Genomic DNA, 18,117 nt, shown 5'->3' on the forward strand with positions numbered 1-18,117 from the left:
TAGACGCACTGGGCAAACTTGAATAAATGAGTTAAGCTTCCAAGCAAGGATTAGACAGAACTGAAGCCTTCAGGCAAAACACTTCCATATCAAAAGTTCCTGATTAACTGCTTTTTATAATAGAGATATATCTAAGTAGATAGCTACCTTCCTGCTTGAAGATGGTTGGACTGGATGATGGTGGTTGGACTGGATGATCTTTTAGGTCGTTTCCAACCTTGATAATTCTGTGATTCTGTGATTCTGTGAAGATATTGTTTCCTGGAGTAAATTCTTCTGACTCAGTAATACTCCAGCTTAAGAAGCCTAGTAACTGCCTCCTTTCTGAACACCACTGGATTCAGATGAACCCAGACATTCCTGAGAACATGTCCAAAATGCACATATACTTAGATACAAACATAGAAAATGGCACGTCTCATAAAACAAATTTATGACTGTTGTCTATCCTGAATTGACTAGAGGGAAAGCAGCTGCTGTTCAACCTTCTGAAGTGATGATGTACTGATTATGAGTTTTTCCTACAAAATGCAATGATTTTCAAGCAAGTAAAACCATACTATATTTCCTGTATTTTCTAAACTTACATTTTCCAACAACTGGGAGAAATGAAAAAGAGGAAAGGAAAAGCACCCTTCAAGTCTTGATGCCTTTATGAAGCAGATGGAGTGAAGAACAGAGAAATAAAAAGAACCCACTATCCTGTACTTTTTCTGCATTTCATCCAGCTACTATTCAGTATTACTAAAAGTTGAGTCCTATGAGCTGTGACCAATGATATCTGAAACACTCAAATAAAGTCTGTTGGTTCTATCGACTTTACATGCTTTCTCCTTTCTCCCTGTATAGTGTGCCTTCTTTTCTATACAAGTCAGCTACAAAAGCAGACTGTAGTCCTAGCATAGTTTAAAGCCTTTGAGACTGGGGCTTGCATCTTCTTGGCAGTACCTGTGGATTTTAACTCCCTGGTGCTAAATAAAACTCTTCTACCTGCAGAGGCATTGTGCCACTAAACCGTTATAGGAAAAGTATCCCTTTCTTTTCTGCATTAAAGAAAAAATTCCTGCTTTGAAATGCACATCTCAGGAGAGTCTTCTTGGGTCTGAATGCCAATGATTTAGAGCTCTACAGCATACGTCCATGCTCTTGACAAAGTTGGTGTTTCCACACAGTATGACATATAGAATTGTTTGTGAGATTTTTAGGACACAGTGGAAAAGCCACTGTCTGTCTTCCCAAAATATATTATGTTACTGAAAAATGTAAATGTTGTGCTTAACAACAGATAAGAAAGTCAACAAAGGAAAAGACAGAACTTTTTATATCCTTTTATTCATACGTGAATTAAGTCCAAAGTTAGTCAGTACGGAGGACCATGGACATGAAAGACACCTGGATTTCATTGGTATGTCAGATATTACGGGACAGTACAGAGTCTCACAGAACCTTCTGGGGCCTCCTGGGGACTACCATCATCCAAGACCATCAAGTCAGTAAGGCTGTTCAGTAATGCCAAGATCACTCAGGTAGCAGCACCAGATCAAACTTAGCAGATCATTAGCAGATTTGGGTATGGATGTAGCAAAGCTGGGACCAAAGGGTAAAAAATAACTAAGAGCCAGTTGTAAGCTCATGGGATAAGGAGGGAAAGACACAAGTGTGGCAAAAAAAAAAAAAAATAATAAAATAAAATAAAATAAAAAATAAAATAATAATAATAAAAAAAAGATGATAATGAGGGAGATATAATCAGCATCATTAGAGGTAGTTCCTAAGCTGGAACCCTTGTCCTGATCAGACCACAAAAGTCAAACCCATTTCATTTAGTGGGATGATGATGGGGAGATTCATGAGATGAGCACCCAAGGGACAGAACAGCCATGGGTGTCACAATGTCTGAAACCACATCGGATCTGATAGCATTGGAGCCTTCCTAACACATGCTTTGAAACAGCACAAAAGCAAGCAGCAAGCTGCATTCTGGTTCTGTCAGTGAGCATATCACCAAGAGGATGCTCAAGCCTTACCCAAGATATAATATATACTGCCAGAAGCACCCTGTAGCTAGTTTGATGAGTATCAAAAGTATCAATATTCTTATATTCACATGTATGTAATAAGGTATGAATTAAATGTGTGGTAGGATTTAATTTAACAATTTATCATGAACAATTATTTCACCTTTGTCTTATTCATTCATAATAATAAAAATATCAATTTCATAAGCATCACTTATGAGAAGTATTAAAACTTCAGTAAAATTGATAGGTAAAATACTTCAACTAGAAGTGAAGCCAGGAACTGTAAATATTATGATCAAATAGAAATCTAAGATTCATTGAATTATTAGCTGTCTTTTCATGCTCACAAAACTTTTTGAAAGATAATTAACAAAAAATGACAGCTTCCACAGCAACCATATATATTAAAATTTCTCATTACTTTACTTTTAAAGGTACCTTCAGAATTTTGCATGTTTTTTTCATTAGAAGCTCTAGATGTATTATTGCAAGAAACTTTATAATTCTTTGACATAAGAAAATACTGAATGTTAACAGTAAAGCCATTAGATGGTGTGATTACAGATAGTCCCACAAGTGTAGTTTCACAACGGGGAAAATAGACAAAACAAAATCCCAATGCACAGAGGCTATTTTCTGGAATATTGCTTAAGTTATTTTCTGGGAGTGCAATCAATGGTTTTAAGGACAATTTTTGTGATATTTTTTTAAATTTTTTTTTAATTTGTGTGAGTGTGTGTAAGAATTCTGAATAATCACTATCATGCTTGCAAACAGTTTTCTTGACCAATTATTAAGAGACTTGCAGTGCTATATAAGTATTCTAATAATTGTGTTTATCACCGCTCAACATACATGAGTCAGAATACAGTTTTATAATTTTAATTACTTTGTAATAATTATATTTATATTTTTTTAGTTATTATTTTATTTCTATGCTACAGCCTATTGGCTCAGTAAGTTAATCACATATAGAAGTTCATGAGATCAGAGATCCAAACCCCTCAAAGCAGGCTGGGTAATATTCAAATTATGTTGATACCTTTTTTCAGGTAAATATTCAGAACTGAAGTGATACTGATTAGATCTTATAGACACAGATTACACATAACAGTTTTCTGTTTCAGTGTATTAGCTCAAATTTGTTTTTCCTGTGTACCACTGCATTAATTTTATTATCCATAAGAGAATGCAGAAAGAGTAAATTAAGGTTGTTGCTGTAATATCTGCAGAAAGCCTATATTCTTGAAGTAAACATAATTTCAACAAATATATCTATATAAATATTTTGCATCATATTTTGGTAAGTATCTTCTCCACTGTTATTAAAATACTTTTTTTTTTTTTTTTTTTTTCCTTTTTTTATATATATATAAGTCTCCACTAGATATTGCATTTTCCTTACTAAGCACAGCAAAAAGAAGAAAATAGAAGCCTGGAGTTGTAATTTAACATTATGAAATTTCAGTTTTCTTTTTCAGTAGAAAGTTGTATTGTGACAAGAAACAACTGCATGCACAAAAATACATAAATTCCTTAAGACCACAGTCATTGCTGCCCCTGTGGCATAGCACAGAACGCATGAAGCTTTAAGATGGGTATTTGAGAGCTTTTTGTACATTTTTTGAGAATCTTGTCTTACATACATGAAGGATTAAAACTACAGATACACAGTTAGAAAGGATCACATGTATCTATCCATCCGTTATTTCAAAATGGGAACTAAGAGGAAGAGATCCTAATTGTGATTGTGATGTGTTATAGGTTTTAATCATTAAAAAACTACATCACAGTATGAGGTGTATACACAGTAGAAAGAAAGCTGCTCTCCAAAAGTTGAAGCCTAAAAAGCACTCCCAACATTTGAAATTTATTTATATAAGAGGTGTCTGAATAACCCAGTAAAATGAAATACAACAAAGCCCAAAACTGAAGAACATGACTGGATTTAGCACTTGCTTTCCACAGAACACCATTCTGTGTAGATCTTTTTTTCTCACCAAATTTGTATGCTATATTATTGATGGAGAAGCTTGCAAGAAAAAATTTGCTATTACATCATACATGTTAGAAGAGCTTACTAAGTTGAGACTGCTGTGGTGTTTGCTAAAGGGTCAGTGTGAAACACGCAAGAACATAGAGGCAAAGGGCAGCCCCAGTCCAACACCAGCCCCTGTCTGGCTGACCCACCCAGGGCTATCTGGGGAGACTATCATCTCTATGGACCTGGATCAGAAAAATTGGCTGTTGCAGGGATCATGGGTGTAAGCAGACTAACAGACACAGGGTCTAGAAGTCAGCAGTTGGTAGACACACGGTTTTGGGCCAGTTGCTGCATTTCTCTGCATGAAGCAACTGCGGAGACCTGGCTGTTCCAGGGGCCAGCTGCTGGGTACCCTGCCTAAAGCCACTGGAGAAAACAATGTTTTACAGAGTCAAAGAATTAGAGATTTGCAGGAGTTGGAAAGGACCTCGAGAGATCATCAAGTCTAACCCTCTTGCTAAAGCAGGTACTGTACAGTAGATTGCACAGGTAGGCATCCAGATGAGTCTTGAATCTCTCCATAGAAGGAGACTCCCTGGGCAACCCACTGCAGTACTTTGTCATCCTTACCATGAAGAAGATCTTCTGTATGTTTTTATGGAACTTCCTATGTTCAAGTTGTAGGCCATTAATCCTTTTCCTCTCACTGCTCATCACTGAGACGAGTCTGGCTTCATCCTTTAGTCAGAGACTCTCTCAGACTTCCTCTCCCTAGGCTGAACACACCCAGGTTACTCAGCCTTTCCTCATACAGGAGATGCTCCAGGCCCTTTATCATCTTTGTGGCCCTTCATTGTACTCTCCATTTATGGACTTGGACTCTGTATTTAATGTATTGAATGAACAAAGTTTCATAGAAGATATTTTTTCTATGTACAATTGTGATTTATAAAGCATAGATGATAATTCCTGGAAATATGAAACAGATCCAGGGGCTTCTAGGGCCTTCAGAGATCTATGATGAATTTTCTTAAAAAAAAGTTTTTGTTGGGGCTGAAACCAGCCGAGTTATGCCGGGGGATAGTTTAGCTAAAAATTTGTTCTACTGTATTTTGAATTGTCTGCTCCATTTCTGCATCACTGCTTGTGTCCGTTAATCACAGAACAGAAAGAGACAGCAATTGCAAGTGATGGATGATGACTAAAAATATATCAGGATATCCCAAAGGAAACAAACACTATCAAGTAGCAGCATTAAATATATTATAATACTGAAACCTTCATGCCTGCTATTGTTCTTTTGATAGATATTGCTTACAGTCTTTTTATACTGGGGACTTTGATATGAGTCAGGACATCCAAGACCTTTATGTATATAGGTATCACAGTTGCAGACTAGTAGACTTCCTTGCAACTCATGCATAAGTCTGTGCTGTATTTCTCTTCAAGTAAAGCAGGTTCGTATGTGCTAAATGTATAACACATGTCACATCCTGCCAGTAAGGAGATGGTGCTTTTCCAGTCATGGACATATCTTACAAGAAAACAGGAACAGTAATGTACATAGGATACCAAGACACACCTAAATTACTGTTGTGAAAGATTTGAAAGGATTCTATATTGTATATTCTATACACGATGTTGTATAATTCTATATTAAAAATCATATTTAGTAATTAATGATTTTTGATTATATGGAATTGAACATTAAAAGAAGAAAAATTGTGGCTCATTTATGGATTTATAAACATTCGGGCTTTGCCAAACTGCAAAAGAGAATTGTTCAAAAAGCAAATTAAAAAATGAAAACAAAAACAAAAACAGAAAAAAACACACAAAGCACTAGTCATACTTCCCCACTACCGCAAAATACTCCATCCAGAGGCAGTCTTTATTTTTGGTACTCAGAGTAAGGAATAACAAAGGAAATTATATAATTTTTTGAAAGATTGACTAACCTTGAGGATATATAGTTTTTAAAATTTTAAACCTCTTCTATTTTTCCTATTTCTTGCACTCAAAACTATTTTTTTTTTTTTATTTTTTTTTTTTTTCCACATCAGCTTTTCACCGTGGCTTCAGTGTAGCAGCAATAATTCACAGGAAATTTTGTACACACATTGAGAAACTGAAACAGTAAATGACAGATGTTTAGATTTAATAAAAACTGTTTACTTCCTAGTTTGAATTATTAGTGAAAAAGTTTGCAAATACTCTAGAAATGAAAGCCTTGCTGTGGTGATGTTAAAATGACTATAAAGAGAATGAACATAAGGAAACAATAGCACATTCTACTGTAAATGTCAAGCAGTGTTATTCTAAAAAATGTCATAGTGATAATTAAGATGAAAAAGGCTCCAACTACTGAGAGCAGTGTGGTCACTTTCAGTTTATCAATCAAGGGAAGTCATTTTTATCACTCGTTACTACAAGAGATTCTGAACATCTTTAGAGCAGCATCTCTTTTAAAGAAAACCTATATAGCCATAAAATAGCAGATAATTTGATTTGTAGGACCTAAAGCAAAATGAAATTTCTTTTATATTAACTTTAAAAATATGCTTGTACTTGGGATCTCATGGCTAGAGGACTACTGGGTCGCTACATGACCCCTCTGTTACTGGAGGCAGACATTAAGTATATTTATTAATCTTTATCTTAGAAGGTGGTTAGTTTTTTGTCCTTCGCTGCTCTTAATAAAAAGTGGAGCTGGTGCTTGACTGTTCTCATAGTTAGAAACTCCTAATTAACAACATAAATTCATTCAAGCTCACAATATACTTTTTTCTTATTTTGACAACTTTATCCCTTAGCTTTGATAGATCTCCTCTTGCTTGACATTTCAGGGTCTAAATAAATGGTATTGATATTCTGTCTCCTATTCCTCTTATCTAAATAAGCCGAGGCCTTTTATTTTTGCTTTATCTGAATGGTTTTACTTTACACTTTGATTTTAGCTGTCTTTCCATGTATATGCAGGTAGATTTTATCTGTCGAATACCCCAACAAGATTTCAGCTCTCTCCTGTGCAATAGCATTCACATCTCTCCTGAAAATATCGCAGATGTTAACATTTTAAATCTTATTTACCATTTTCTGGTTGCATACACACACTGGAGAAGCACACAGACATCACAGGCAATTTAAACACCCAGGTTTTAATGGACAGTCTTCAGCTCATAAATTGTAAGTATTTCAGTAAGCAGGACAATTCTGCTTTTCTCAATCTGTAATGTTAACCAGAACTTTCTGTATCACATTGTCTCTTCTGTTCTCTCTGTGGCTTCCCTCAAATCTAGTGACATTCTAGGTTGGCCCATATAAATTTTTGTAACTGGGCCACTAATATTAGGAAGGAGGTCATAAGAACACAAGCAAAGATCCCTTAAACAGGACTTCTTAACAGTCAGGCACAACTTAATTAAAAATATGAATACATTCAGAAGCTTATTTATTTCTTTTTTTATCTGGCATATCACTCTGTGCCCCAAAAGAATTGTGTCTCTGAAGTAATGAAATTCCCAAACATGATTTTAAAATAAACGAGTTCCTTCTTAGAAATTAGTACATGTAAAAAGGTAAAAAGAAACAGAGGAGAGGCAGAGGAGCATAAATAAATAAATAAATAAAATTATAACTGTTTTTAACATTATATAGGCTGGGAAAAAAAAAAAAAAAAAAAAAAAGAATAAAAATGAGAAACAATAGTGGAAAAGTAGAAATTTAATATCCACAGTCAAACCTATGAATTTCATTGAACATTGTATCAGAATCCTGTACAGCAAATATGAGACTAGCATTTGAACCTTGCAGAAGTAATTCTGTATGAAGACTTTACGGCCGCTAATGACTTTATGACCCTAGAAGTCCTCAGCTGGGCCAATTACCGAAGTAACACCAAGAGAGTGAGCTGTAAAATGGCGATTTCTTAAAGCAAACACACACTTATATAAGCTATGCTCTTCGTGTACACCTACTGGATTACACGTCACCGATCCTTCCAGAAAAGAGGGAGGGCCTGTTGCGTGACAGCCTGAAATCCCCGTATTTCGCCTAATATACAACATCTGTATTTCAGCAGAAGAGTATACAGGTAATTTGAGCTTTCTAAATAAAATTTATCCCAAGAACAACTTTATCAGTAGTGCTTGCAGCAAAAATAAATGTAACAGTATAGAATTTCAATCTGGGCCTAGAAGAAGTTTGAACATTACAGGACTTAGACACAGTATCAGTTTGCCCGTAGTGCAGTTTATAACACAACCCCTCTGAGCTACCTCTTCTAGCATCTTGCAGTACAATTTAAAAAAAAAAAAAAAAAAAAAAAAAAAAAAAAAAAAAAAAAAAAAGCATTCAATATGAGATACTAAGGATAGCAACTGCTCTTTGAGGTGAAAAGAACTTCTCAAGGCTAAGCACAAAACTTCTATCTACAGCCTAAAACTATCTGGAAAGTGAGCTTTTACATCTCTTATTTCTAAGCACCCAAGAAAATTCATTTTTTTCCTTTGAATGATAGATAACAGAACTATGGATTTTGCTTTCAGTTTTCTGAACAAATATTAGATAGCCTATTAAAAAGAGAGAGGTTGGCTATAGTAGAGGAGGCTTTCTTGCAGCGACAATGCAGGACACTTGTTATATACAGCAACTGTGAAGATCAGGAGATAACAAACGAAGAAGTCTCAGACATAAAAAGGAAATAAAACTTCCAAAACCAAAATGATTTCAAGAATCCAGAAGGCATTATTTAAAGATTCAAGAAAACATATAGACAAGTTTGAGCTCTTAAAGAAAAAAAAAAAAAAAAAAAAGTTTTCTCTGGGTAATTGTTATATTTACATACTATATTTATATATAAAAGAATATTATAAGGTTCAACTTAACTCCACATTTCTTAAGGATTCATGCCAATGCACACTGTGAGAAACTGAACTTTGTATTAAATGTTCCGAGATGCCCATCAGTTCAAGTCCCTCAAAGTGTAATTTAGAAGCCCAGTGATGCTGATTGTTAAATACACACTTGATTTTTCAGAATTGGGGCATTAACAGTGATATGCTAAGGCATGATTATTGGTACCTAAGAAAATTTTAATATTAAAGAGAGATTTATTGTTAAGGAATCTGTAGGCTTGAATAAACATGTAATAGGAGATATTTTGGATTAGAAAAGTTCACAGCTTTGTACGTAGACCCTGTTCTTAGTAATAAAATAAATTACAAGGCAAGATGGACTGGCAGAAATGCATTGTATATTTTAACCTGCTGGTGCTGCTCAAATTCAGAGGAAGGCTCTCAAATGAGCCAAGTTAATGAATTATGGCCCGGTTTCATCTGGGATGGAGATTATTTTTTTCATATTTTCTTGTATTTTGCTAAGTTTTAGCTTCAGAAGAAGAAAAACAGTGATAACATCCTGATGATTTAGTTGTTTGGAGTGGCAGTAATGATTATTATGTAATGTCTTAGTTGTATAGTAATGATAATATTAAGCAATAAAAAGGAATTTGGCAATGCTAATACTATAATGCTTATTCTGAGTTTGAAGTACTGAGTATTTAAAATGCAGTTTCATGACAGAACAAACCAATATAAACTTGGGTTTATGGAGTTTAATTTCCCCACATGCAATTTGTGTTATTGCAAGTATGTATGTAGATATGATTTAAGTTCAGGGAGATAATCTGACTGAAAAAATAATTACTTTGCATGTAAAGGGAAACAAAAGCAGAAAGAAGCAGACAAATTAGTAAAATTATGTCCATGATACCCATTATGGAAGAAACCATGTAATAAAATTCTATTCATATATTACTGGTTACTTATCTGTTTATCAATACACTGTATAATAGGGGAATTTATTACAATCATAAATAGCTCTGAAATGCATGGAGTAATTGAAAACATGTGAATGGGTTCTATAGTTCTACACTTTTTATTCATAAAATCATAACAAAATAAAATAAATCATTAATAGAAATCAACAAATAGTAAGATATTCAGGCATTAAGAACTTGCCTAATTTGTTTTTACCAGCAGGAATCAAGAGAATAAAAAGCATAAGAAGTAAACTTTAAAAAAATCAATGTATACAGTGTAATCGTGCAGAGATGTACTTACCCTGAGTAGTACTACTGATGAGCAATGTTTACTATCAGCTGTGGTAAAGTGCGGTTTTATTTTTCCCTACTGCAATTGCAAAGCTTCCTTATAGATTTATTTTTCTCTTCTATCTTTCTCTATAAAATTTGGGAAATGTGTACCCTATTTCTCAATTTCTAACTTTGTCTAGAGTAGAACAGCACTTTATATGACTGTGATTTGGTTGGGTTAGTTGGTTTGCTGTCATTTTGCATAAAAGTTTGTTTCTCTTGTTGAGTAGTCTGTCCCCTGTAGCCTATGGGCATGATTTGCAGCACATCTCCATGTGCAGCCATGGAGGAGCAGTGGATGTGGCCTGAAGGAGGAAAGAGCATCCCCTGAATCACAGAAACACTGAATCACAGAATCACTGAATCACAGAATCACAGAATGACCCCGGTTGAAAGGGACCTCAAGGATCATGAAGCTCCAACCCCCCTGCCTTGCAGGGCCACCAAACTTCCATGTTTACTAGATCAGGTTGCCCAGGGCCCCATCCAACCTGGCCTTGAACACCTCCAGGGACAGGGCATCCACAACGTCCCTGGGCAGCCTGTTCCAGAACCTCTCCACTCTCCTAGAAAAGAACTTCCCCCTAACATCCAACCTAAAGGCTGAAGGGATCTACTCTTTTTGCACTAAGCCAGATAATGCCATGCCACCTGACTGGAGTGCATTCATGCTTTCTAGTCTTATGAAGCAAATTATAGCTCACCAAACATGCTGTTAGCCTTCATACATCAAACAAATTGCATTGTTAGATATTCCCATGAGATGGTAACAGGACTTATCAGAGGTTGTTGTGGCACCAGACAGCTCTGTAGTCTCCTGCAATAAGAGGTATTTTGAGCAGTATCTCTACTCACAGCTTGTTTGTACTGTTAAGGCCTTCTCATGCAGCAGCATTACTTGTGCCACAGTTATCTTCCAGAATGGCCACGAACACAGTACTTGGCATCCAAAAATCAATATTTCCGCAGAACTGCTTCTGTTTGGAAGAAACTTCTGTCACTAATGTGGATGAAGAACATGCATTAATTTACATGGGATGCCATAAAAAGATCCAGATTCTCCCAGACCAGCAGTAGGCTGATTGCTAATTTAGTGTTTCATCATTCATTCTCTTAATGTCATATATTGAAACAAAGTTTTGTTATGATTTATTTATTTATTTATTTTACATGAAACTGTTTGTTCCCTGTATGAATTTTTGTCATGTGGAGATAAGAATTACAAAACAACCCATATATCATTACATTTCAAAATAGTTCCTATATACTCTTATACCAAGCATTACTTGACAGTGTAAATCCCAGATCAGCTCCTAGATGTTTGATGTTTATTTTTTGTCTGTTTGCTTATACATGATATGGGTCCATAGCAATATTCCATTGATAATCTCATGCACCACAAAATTGGGCAAAATTGTCTTTAGTCGGTTTCTTTCTGGCTCCATTTCTTTATTTTACAGCTTTTATGGCTCTTCGCATCACTGTATTTGTTTTCATTCATTTTCAGTAGTTCTCTCTTGCCTTTGTTTCTTCAGGTCTTTGGCAACTAAACACAGGTTTGTATTCTCTCAGGCTGTCACAGACAAAAACAATTACACTGTACTCACTAATAAGAGGGAAGCTAGAATATAAGTATTAATATGCATATGATATAGTGATTTAACAAAGCTAGATTGTAAATAAGGCAGCAACTTAACAAGATTCAAGATAAGATAAATAGATACACTTGATTATTTACTGCACAGAGGGTAGGACAAACACACATATATAGGAGGCTTTTCCACTGAGTCACTGCACAGTCAACAAATGTACAATTAGTAGAGTGGCATGGTTAGGACGGTATTTTACAAGGTGCATAATTAGAAAGATTATCACAATGGAAAGAGATAATCAAAAATAAATGAAATGCTCAACAGGTGTTTCAGGCTTGCAGTAGAACCTCCAAAGAGATCAATCTCCAGAAAAAGATCCTTCCCCAGTGGCAGTCAGTCCTTAAATGGGGTCTAGAAGTAGAGCCAGGTTCCACCCCTTCAGGGCACACAGGTGAATTGCCTTCACCTGTGCTCCAGTGGCTGACTCAGTCCTTGCCTCAGGCAATCAGTCAGTGTTTCAGGCTGTGACTTAACACTCCCATACAGTCACAAGGCTCAGAGTGGGCACCTTTGCTTTCTAAACTCCTTGAACCATGCAAATAAGGAGCCTAGGTGTATTTTCATCCACACCTTGTTCCAGACTTGGTCATTGTCTTATGTCTAACAAATTATATATTCAGTCAGTCTAAGATACTATCTTAGCAAAGTTAACAAAGCTTACAACCAATCAAAGATGTGATCTTTGTGAAGCTGGCAAAGCTTATAATCAATCTAATCAAAAGCTTACAGTCCACTTAGTATCTGTATTGGCAAGGTGTTTTGGTGTCAAAATGTAAGGGATCTCTGCAGTGGTAATGTTTCTCAAGAGATATCCATGCTCAAAGGGAGATCCTATTGTGCAGCCAGCTGCTGTAAAGGAGTGCTCCACAGGTTTCTTGGGCTGCTTACTTTTCTTAATGGGGTAAGATGAGTGACTCATAGTCAGATTGCTTTTTAGGTACATGCTCTTTTGAACCAACTATTGAAACAGGTTTTCACTGTCAGTTCTTTCAGTTGCTCCTCCCTCCCCTCCTCAAGTCTGAGACAGATTTGTGGTTGTTATCAGTATTGTTGCTCATTGTCTTCCTTTGCAAGACCTGGTATCTAAAAATAAAGTGTCTCATTGATTTGGTGTGAGTTTATCAAGAGGTCTACAATGATGCATAGATGGACTGCATATATATAGGTCTTCTCTATCCACCGCCTTTCTTTTTTTACTTTTACTCGTCTCTCTGTTTCCTCACTTTTAGATTTACGTAGTAGACTCCAGCCATTATATTTCAACAGTTTCACTATCTACTGCCCGTTTTCATCTGGCTAAATGTTTGGAGGGTACCCTCTTCAAAACCCTGAACTTTTTTCATGTATCACTAAATCCTCTTTTGTTTTGGGATTTTTATATTGCTTTATCTTGTTTTCTTTTGTTTCATTTTCTTATCCTGATCTAAAGTCTGTTATACAGAATTAAAAGTCTGAAGAATTTCCAAGTGGAAGCAAGGATCAAGTTGTAAAGTTTTGCATGATGAATATAAGCACCAGTTCACTGAGACTTTCTTATCACACAAAACAGTGCAATTGGAGTACTGTCTCGCCTGTTCAATACTTGTCACCTAGTGCTATCCAAATCCCAAGACAGGAACAGTGGCACATCCCTCTTAATACACATAATTTTTTTGGTAAAATATTCATGTTCTTCTGAAACACAGAATATTGTCAAATCAGAAAATTCTAACAGAAGGGTGTTCTAGCAGAAGACTTTCAGTAATCTCTACCTCACATCCTTTTGATGGTTAATGACATGGTGCTCAAGCCATCTTCTCACTTGCACAGATGGCAGCCCTACAGGCTACTCCGGGGCTTGTGAAAGAAGCATACAGCTGATTTGTTATTTTCCTTCCTGATAGCAGCTGCAAAAGATTCCAACAGGGAGGGCAGAGATCTGGCAGCTTTCTTGACCTCATCCAGTCCTCTGTTATCCTCTTGTGCTCCCTACTGTTTCACGTGCTCCTCCTCTAACCTTGTAAACTAATCAGGGATGGAGATTTCAAACTCTTGTCTGATGCCTCAACAGCTGTTCCAAGAGAGCTCAGGTGTCTGAGCATCCTCCATCATTTCTAGAGCAGAACTAATAAATCTGAATGTACTACTACAAAGATAAAAAGTTCCTAACTGATGTTATCAGAGCATTTGGTAATACCATGTGATGCTGTCTTGCTGTTATGCAAAGCACTTACTGATTCTAACATTTATACAGATCAAGGCCAAACTACACAGAAGAGATCCTAAGTCTTTGCAGGTTTGGTACCTAAAAACTATCAGAGAATCATAGAATCCAAAGGGGCAAAGTAGACAGGTACAGTCTCTTCCCTCATCCTGATGGCCACCTCCCTTTTTATGCAGCTCAGTATACAGTTGGCCTTTTGGGCAGCGAGTGCGCACTGATGACTCATATCCAGCTTTTTCATGCACCAGAACCCTAATGTTCTCCACAGGACGCTCTCAGTGAGCTCTTGTCCCGGTCTGCACTCATGTTTGATATTGCACTGACCCAATACAGCATCTTGGCCTTGTTGACCTTCATTCCATTCATATGGGTCCACCTTTCAAACTTGTCCAGGTCCTATTGGATGGCATCACTTCCTTCTGTTGTATCAGCTTCATCAGTCAGTTTGACATTGTCTCCAAACTTGCTGAAGTTGCACTGAATCCCACAGTCCAAGTTGTTGATGAAGATATTAAGCAGTGTTGGTCCAAAGATGGACCCCTGAGGGACACCACTTGTGATCATTCTCCATGTGGACATATAGATCCATGTGGATTACAGATTTCAAGCCATGCTCATCCAAAAAATTTTTTGTCCATCCTTCAAATCCATTTCTCTCAGATTCAGAGGTAAGAATGTGGTGTAGCAGAAATCCAGGTAGATGGCAACAGTTTATCTTCTTTTGTGCACTGGGGCCATCACTCCACTGTGGAAGGCCACCAGACTTGGTCTGTCTTTTGTGAAGATGTGCTGGCTGTCTCAGGTCTTCTCCTTGTCTTGTCTATGCCTTCATATTGCTTTCAGAATGACCTGTTCCATAATCTCAGGGGTGGGAAAATTTAAATGGAAAATATCACTGCTACTTACATGGAAACAGTAAAAGAGTTTCTGAATGAAGACATTTGCTTTTCAGAGAAAAGTTATGGGTTTTTTTACTAAAAAGTAGGATTAGATAGGCCAAACATATCTGTGAGTTGATACAGCCAGGGTACAGCTGTCAAAGTGGGACTATAAGTCTGTCCTTTGATGAAGGGTCATCTTTGTTACTGCAGTTCTCACTGGTAAACTTGTAGAACTTCAGGAAAAGGGAGTAGATATCTGTAGTCAGGTGAACATTTCTTTTATTTCTACCATAAGCCAAAGTGGTGCCAAATATTTTTTTTATCAAGTATAGGAGGATACAGAGCAGTACACTGCATCCAGGCAGTGAAGTCAGAAATTATAACACCATTTTTCAGTATCACTCTAGCATCCATGTTAATAACATTTAGACAGAGGATGCACATGTGCCACATATTTCTGAAAAGCTTTCCAGGAAAATCTTCTTGCAGTTGTCATTTCATAGCAGAAAAACTTCGGGAAAGTGAGCAAAATTGATTCTGTTTCCAGGACAGACCATAAAAATATAAAAGAGAAAAGTAAAGAACATAAGCAAGAAAAAATAGCAAATCCTATCAGCCCTCTTGTTTCTAAGTTATGAACTTGTATTTTAGAGTGCATTATTCTGTCTCCCGAAAAATTTTGATGCTTGTATTTTTACATTTTAGTGTGCAATATTTACAAATCATTTTTTTGGTTTGGGTTTTCTTCTGATGCCTTTCCAGTACTAATTTCTATATACTACAGCTATACTTCTTCATTTTCCCTCTGAACTTGATGCTTCTGGGGTTGTTCTTGTAACTTGTGAGTTCATAATTGTAAAGCGTACTTGACACGAAAATGCCACTGATATAAATTACGGATTGGCAAGGATCATTTTTAGTGTAGTTAAGAACATTAAGGCCTTTCATGATCCTTTTGATTTTCATGGAGATTCACAGAGAGTGATATCATAAACAGAAAAAGACCTATATCAATTAACACAAATCAGCATCTCTGGTGGAAATCTGGATAAACAGGAATGAATGGGATGGAAAATATCATACTTTTTCTAGTGCAATTGAGTCCCTAAGTTTCATTTCACTTTTTACGGTTAGAGTTAAAGCCTTACATAGTCTTAGAAATTTATACCAAGATCAGTTATTGCCTGATAATATATCAGATTTACCAACTGATAAATTTGACAAAAAATAGCTCTCATTTTTAAACTTACAGAACTATGTCCCACCTATACAAATCCCTGCATGATCCCTTACTCTTATTGCATTTTTCCAAGTTCTAGGATTATACCACAGGAGAGAGGAGGATAAAATTGATTACATTGCATTTGTGTTATTTTTCCTAGCTAATGAGTTTATTCAGAGGATCACCCACGTAGGTTTTCTGCTTTCCTTGCATATCTCTATTTTATCTTGTAACTCTCAGTGTCTCCAATCTTAAATTCCTCCCTTTGCTTATAAAAAATCAGGCAACTTTCTCTCACAAAAACACTTTATGAGTTTATCTGTCAGGGACAGGTTTATTCATTTGCACCTTTTCAAGCACTGACGCCATTCCATGTTCAAAAACCTATTCTTTATCCAAATCCCCTTCTCAGGGTTACTCGTCCTCTCCTGATATTGAATGTCACAAGAAGACACAGTCACATAAAAAGTAAGACATTTCTCTATTTTTTTATTTTTTTTTTTTCACAGAAGTATCTTAAGGATAGAAATAAATAAATAAATAAATAAAAATTTAGGATTTGGAAATCAGTTACTTTAAGAGGAGATCATTAAAGAGGCTAAGACTGGAGGCAGTCTGGGCTGCAGGGAGCGTGGGTTGAGTATGTGATGTTGAGGAATATGGGCTTGGCAAAGAACAAAGTCAGGAACCTGAACATCAGGAGAGTGAATATTTTGCTGCTTAAGGAATTATTGGATGAGAAGCCCTGGGAAGTTTGCTTTAGGTACAAAGGAATGGAACAAACCTGGCAGATCTTTAGGGACAATTTTCTGCATAAGCAATTAAGTACAGGAGGCAGTAAATGAGTATGGCAGAGCAAGGACCTGCTGGTCAAGCTGAAGGATGAGGAGGAAATATACAAGCAGTGGTCTGTGATTCTGTAATTCTGTGATGCAAGGAAATGTAGCCTAGAAAGAATGCAGAAATGCTGTCCAGACATGCAGAGATGGGATCAGGAAAGAGGCACAGATGGAACTGTATTTCTCACTGTCTGTAGGCCTGGAGTCCCCAGCACATGAAGATGCAGAGCTGCTGGAGTTGTTCCAGAGGGGGTCCACAAAGTAGGTTGAGGGGCTGGAGATAGCCCTTTCAAATAGAAAACTGAGGAAGTTGAGCTTGTTTATCCTGGAGAAGACAAGGCTCAAGGGAGACCTCACTGTGGCCTTCTAGACTTTGAGAGCAACCAATAAACAAGATGAAGACTGACTTTTTGCACTGTCCAGTAGTGATAGAACAAGGGGAAATGTCTTTAAACTAAAAGAGAAGAGATTTAGGTTAGATGTTAGGAGGAAATTTTATACTCAGAGAATTGTGAAGCACTTGCACAGACTGCTCTGTGTAGACACTGTAGACATCCCATCCCTGGAGGAGTTCAGGATTAAGTTGGATGGGGCCCAGAGCAGCCTGATCTAGTGGATGGCAACCCTGCCCACAGCGGGGGGATTGGAAGTAGACAATCCAAATTTGCTTCCAACCTGAGCTATTCTATGATAAGATTCAGGGGTCATTGGCAGCTTTATTGAAAATATACATAGAAGACAAGTACAGTCTAGGATCTTCTGGGTGCTAGATGTTAAGCTCAAAATCAAGGATAGGATACCTCTTGCACTTAGTTTCTTCTGTGGCTACCACAGAGGGTCCACATAGTGATCCAAATCTTGGATTAAATCTTAGAAGCAATTCAGCAATGGCTATAATTTGCCAAATGAGCTATGATATCACTAAAAATTTATCCAATTCTTTAAAAAAAAACAAAATTTGATCATTTTGCCAACAGTAAATTAAATAGGAAAAAAAAACACCATCATTAAACTCTGTTTAATTGGCAAATGAGACCTAAGCTAAGAATGCTAGCTATAAAAATTGTTAATTTGGCAATTATCATAAGGAGGTGAAAAGAGGTGAAATGCAAAGTGCATTGAATGTTTTGAATAGAAACATAAATAGAAAAAAATGGCAAA

The sequence above is a fragment of the Excalfactoria chinensis genome, chromosome 2, assembly GCF_039878825.1.
Source record: "Excalfactoria chinensis isolate bCotChi1 chromosome 2, bCotChi1.hap2, whole genome shotgun sequence".
Lineage (NCBI taxonomy): Eukaryota > Metazoa > Chordata > Aves > Galliformes > Phasianidae > Excalfactoria > Excalfactoria chinensis.